The 4,397-nt window shown below is 50.7% G+C and overlaps 2 long non-coding RNA genes across 51 annotated transcripts; one reads left to right on the top strand and one right to left on the bottom strand.

Annotated features, from left to right (window-relative positions):
• Positions 1 to 754: 754 nt before the first annotated feature.
• LOC127920747 (uncharacterized) lies at positions 755 to 3,602 on the bottom strand. Of its 27 annotated transcripts, none has more exons than XR_008107230.1 (4): positions 1,554 to 3,602; positions 1,457 to 1,520; positions 1,254 to 1,362; positions 755 to 1,158 (listed from the first exon to the last, which is right to left on the bottom strand). It is a non-coding gene; the product is annotated as an uncharacterized LOC127920747 (long non-coding RNA). The 27 variants fall into 27 exon arrangements; XR_008107226.1 differs by having other exon boundaries at positions 1,254 to 1,411; positions 1,475 to 1,520; XR_008107219.1 differs by having other exon boundaries at positions 1,254 to 1,379; positions 1,475 to 1,520.
• LOC127920748 (uncharacterized) lies at positions 2,591 to 4,069 on the top strand. 24 transcript variants are annotated; one of them, XR_008107262.1, is made up of 7 exons: positions 2,591 to 2,701; positions 2,776 to 2,849; positions 2,924 to 2,960; positions 3,146 to 3,385; positions 3,419 to 3,550; positions 3,814 to 3,891; positions 3,925 to 4,063. It is a non-coding gene; the product is annotated as an uncharacterized LOC127920748 (long non-coding RNA). The 24 variants fall into 24 exon arrangements; XR_008107251.1 differs by having other exon boundaries at positions 2,593 to 2,701; positions 2,887 to 2,960; XR_008107254.1 differs by having other exon boundaries at positions 2,598 to 2,738.
• Positions 4,070 to 4,397: the final 328 nt, after the last annotated feature.

The following is a 4,397-nucleotide window of genomic DNA, read 5'->3' as shown; positions in this document are numbered from 1 at the left end:
CTGTCCATATCGAGGCAGTATTGCCATTTATTGGTATAAGGGTTTGAATCCAGCCCACTGCCCTTTGACACCTCCCTCTTCCTGTCATCCAGCCCACTGCCCTATGACTCCTCCTCTTCCTGTCATCCAGCTCACTGCCCTTTGACTCCTCTTCCTGTCATCCAGCCCACTGCCCTTGACACCTCCTCTTCCTGTCATCCAGCTCACTGCCCTTTGACTCCTCCTCTTCCTGTCATCCAGCCCACTGCCCTATGACTCCTCCTCTTCCTGTCATCCAGCCCACTGCCTTATGACTCTCCTCTTCCTGTCATCCAGCCCACTGCCCTATGACTCCTCCCTCTTCCTGTCATCCAGCCCACTGCCCTATGACTCCTCCTCTTCCTGTCATCCAGCCTTACTGCCCTATGACTCCTCCTCTTCCTGTCATCCAGCCCACTGCCCTATGACTCCTCCTCTTCCTGTCATCCAGCCCACTGCCCTTGACTCCTCCTCTTCCTGTCATCCAGCCCACTGCCCTATGACTCCTCCTCTTCCTGTCATCCAGCCCACTGCACTTCGACTCCTCCTCTTCCTGTTACCCCCATCTTTCACCCTGTAACACCTCTAAACTAACACAGTACATAATAATACCTGGTTACTACACACAGAAGTACAAATCTTTCATTATCATTTGTTTTAATCAACATGAATTGTGATTCAACTGCAATACCTTCCTGTGTGTGAAACAAGCGTGTAAAGTTGTTTGGCAAACATATAGCTCAGTCTTTTCCAAACCTCTCCTCCGGGACCTCCAGGCTTTTCCAAACCTCTCCTCTGGGACCTCCAGCCTTTTCCAAACCTCTCCTCTGGGACCTCCAGCCTTTTCCAAACCTCTCCTCTGGGACCTCCAGCCTTTTCCAAACCTCTCCTCTGGGACCTCCAGCCTTTTCCAAACCTCTCCTCTGGGACCTCCAGCCTTTTCCAAACCTCTCCTCTGGGACCTCCAGCCTTTTCCAAACCTCTCCTCTGGGACCTCCAGCCTTTTCCAAACCTCTCCTCTGGGACCTCCAGCCTTTTCCAAACCTCTCCTCTGGGACCTCCAGCCTTTTCCAAACCTCTCCTCTGGGACCTCCAGCCTTTTCCAAACCTCTCCTCTGGGACCTCCAGCCTTTTCCAAACCTCTCCCTCTGGGACCTCCAGCCGTTCCAAACCTCTCCCCTGGGACCTCCAGCCTTTTCCAAACCTCTCCTCTGGGACCTCCAGCCTTTCCAAACCTCTCCTCTGGGACCTCCAGCCTTTTCCAAACCTCTCCTCTGGGACCTCCAGCCTTTTCCAAACCTCTCCTCTGGGACCTCCAGCCGTTCCAAACCTCTCCTCTGGGACCTCCAGCCGTTCCAAACCTCTCCTCCGGGACCTCCAGGCTTTTCCAAACCTCTCCTCTGGGTTCTCCCGTCGTTCCAAACCTCTCCTCTGGGACCTCCAGCCTTTTCCAAACCTCTCCTCTGGGACCTCCAGCCTTTTCCAAACCTCTCCTCTGGGACCTCCAGCCTTTTCCAAACCTCTCTCCCTGGGACCTCTAGCCGTTCCATGTATTTGAACTATTCCAGAGCTATCACGCCTGATTCAACTTGTCAACCAATCATCAAGCCCTTGACTATTTGAATCACGTGCGCTAGGTCACGGCTGCAACAAGAGGTCCTAGAGAGGTTTGAAACACCTAGAGGTCATAGATGAGAGGTTTGAAACACCTAGAGGTCATAGATGAGAGGTTTATAACACCTAGAGGTCATAGATGAGAGGTTTGAAACACCTAGAGGTCATAGATGAGAGGTTTATAACACCTAGAGGTCATAGATGAGAGGTTTGAAACACCTAGAGGTCATAGATGAGAGGTTTGAAACACCTAGAGGTCATAGATGAGAGGTTTATAACACCTAGATGTCATAGATGAGAGGTTTATAACACCTAGAGGTCATAGATGAGAGGTTTGAAACACCTAGAGGTCATAGATGAGAAGTTTAAAAAAGGAAAACATATAGCCAACAGCTCTTTATCGGTCAGGTCTGGAATATAAAAATGGAAACTCTACACCCAGTATGCCATCATTGACATGAATTGGGAGGTCCGTTCTATGGCATAGAGTTTATCCTGCAGGTTACAGAGGGGTCAGGGAAAACTCCTGTACCTACCCTTCAGAAACCCTCTAGGGGACATGGGCTTTGAAGACTCTGGCAGCGCCTGAAACGGCTCCCTATATAGGGCACTACTTTAGACCAGAGCCTTATGGCACCCTATTCCCTACATAGTGCACTACTTTAGACCAGAGCCCTATAGAACCCTATTCCCTATATAGTGCACTACTTTAGACCAGAGCCCTATAGAACACTATTCCCTATATAGTGCACTACTTTAGACCAGAGCCCTATAGAACCCTATTCCCTATATAGTGCACTACTTTAGACCAGAGCCCTATAGAACCCTATTCCCTATATAGTGCACTACTTTAGACCAGAGCCCTATAGAACACTATTCCCTATATAGTGCACTACTTTAGACCAGAGCCCTATAGAACACTATTCCCTATATAGTGCACTACTTTCCAAATCAACCAAAGTGTATTGGTTGCTTGCACAGATTTGGAAGTGTTATAGCAGGGAAATGCTTATGTTACTAGATAACCAATAGGTCCCTACGGCCCTGGTCTGAAACCCTATTCCAATAGGTCCCTACGGCCCTGGTCTGAAACCCTATTCCAACAGGTCCCTACGGCCCTGGTCTGAAACCCTATTCCAACAGGTCCCTACGGCCCTGGTCTGAAACCCTATTCCAATAGGTCCCTACGGCCCTGGTCTGAAACCCTATTCCAACAGGTCCCTACGGCCCTGGTCTGAAACCCTATTCAAACAGGTCCCTACGGCCCTGGTCTGAAACCCTATTCCAACAGGTCCCTACGGCCCTGGTCTGAAACCCTATTCCAATAGGTCACTACGGCCCTGGTCTGAAACCCTATTCCAACAGGTCCCTACGGCCCTGGTCTGAAACCCTATTCCAACAGGTCCCTACGGCCCTGGTCTGAAACCCTATTCAAACAGGTCCCTACGGCCCTGGTCTGAAACCCTATTCAAACAGGTCCCTACGGCCCTGGTCTGAAACCCTATTCAAACAGGTCCCTACGGCCCTGGTCTAAAGTAGTGCACTGGGCCCTGGTCTAAAGTAGTGCACTGGGTATTGGGACAGAGAGGCCAGTCATCAGGTTGGGTATTGGGACAGAGAGGCCAGTCATCAGGTTGGGTATTGGGACAGAGAGGCCAGTCATCAGGTTGGGTATTGGGACAGAGAGGCCAGTCATCAGGTTGGGTATTGGGACAGAGAGGCCAGTCATCAGGTTGGGTATTGGGACAGAGAGGTCAGTCATCAGGTTGGGTATTGGGACAGAGAGGCCAGTCATCAGGTTGGGTATTGGGACAGAGAGGCCAGTCATCAGGTTGGGTATTGGGACAGAGAGGCCAGTCATCAGGTTGGGTATTGGGACAGAGAGGCCAGTCATCAGGTTGGGTATTGGGACAGAGAGGTCAGTCATCAGGTTGGGTAATGGGACAGAGAGGCCAGTCATCAGGTTGAGTATTGGGACAGAGAGAGAAGTCATCAGGTTGGGTATTGGGACAGAGAGGCCAGTCATCAGGTTGGGTATTGGGACAGAGGGCCAGTCATCAGGTTGGGTATTGGGACAGAGAGGCCAGTCATCAGGTCGGGTAATGGGACAGAGAGGTCAGTCATCAGGTTGGGTATTGGGACAGAGAGGTCAGTCATCAGGTTGAGTATTGGGACAGAGAGGCCAGTCATCAGGTTGGGTATTGGGACAGAGAGGCCAGTCATCAGGTTGGGTATTGGGACAGAGAGGCCAGTCATCAGGTCGGGTATTGGGACAGAGAGGCCAGTCATCAGGTTGGGTAATGGGACAGGGAGGCCAGTCATCAGGTTGGGTAATGGGACAGAGAGGCCAGTCATCAGGTTTGCTATACCAGATACCAGTGTATCTGCAGAGTGTAAACTGTAGAACAAACCGCAATGGTAAAGAAACCCATCGTAGTTCACACTTGACATTGGCTGCATTCCAAATGGCTCCATATACCCTTTACAGTGTACTACATTTAACCAAAAGGAGCAGACTATGTAGGGAATAGGGTACCATTTGGGATGCATGCAGCATTATATAAAGTACATCATTTACAGATCATAAATAAACACTTGTGAGGGGGTTCAATAAATTAAAGGCACGGATTCCAAATGTTCGGGAGGGAGTTCCGGGGAGGAGTTCCGAGAGGGAGTTCCGGGAGTGAGTTCCGGGGAGTGAGTTCCGGGAGTGAGTTCCGGGAGTGAGTTCCGGGGAGTGAGTTCCGGGGAGGAGTTCCGGGAGG

This window comes from Oncorhynchus keta, unplaced genomic scaffold, assembly GCF_023373465.1.
Source record: "Oncorhynchus keta strain PuntledgeMale-10-30-2019 unplaced genomic scaffold, Oket_V2 Un_contig_20489_pilon_pilon, whole genome shotgun sequence".
Lineage (NCBI taxonomy): Eukaryota > Metazoa > Chordata > Actinopteri > Salmoniformes > Salmonidae > Oncorhynchus > Oncorhynchus keta.
This window is presented reverse-complemented; position numbering and strand designations above follow the sequence as displayed.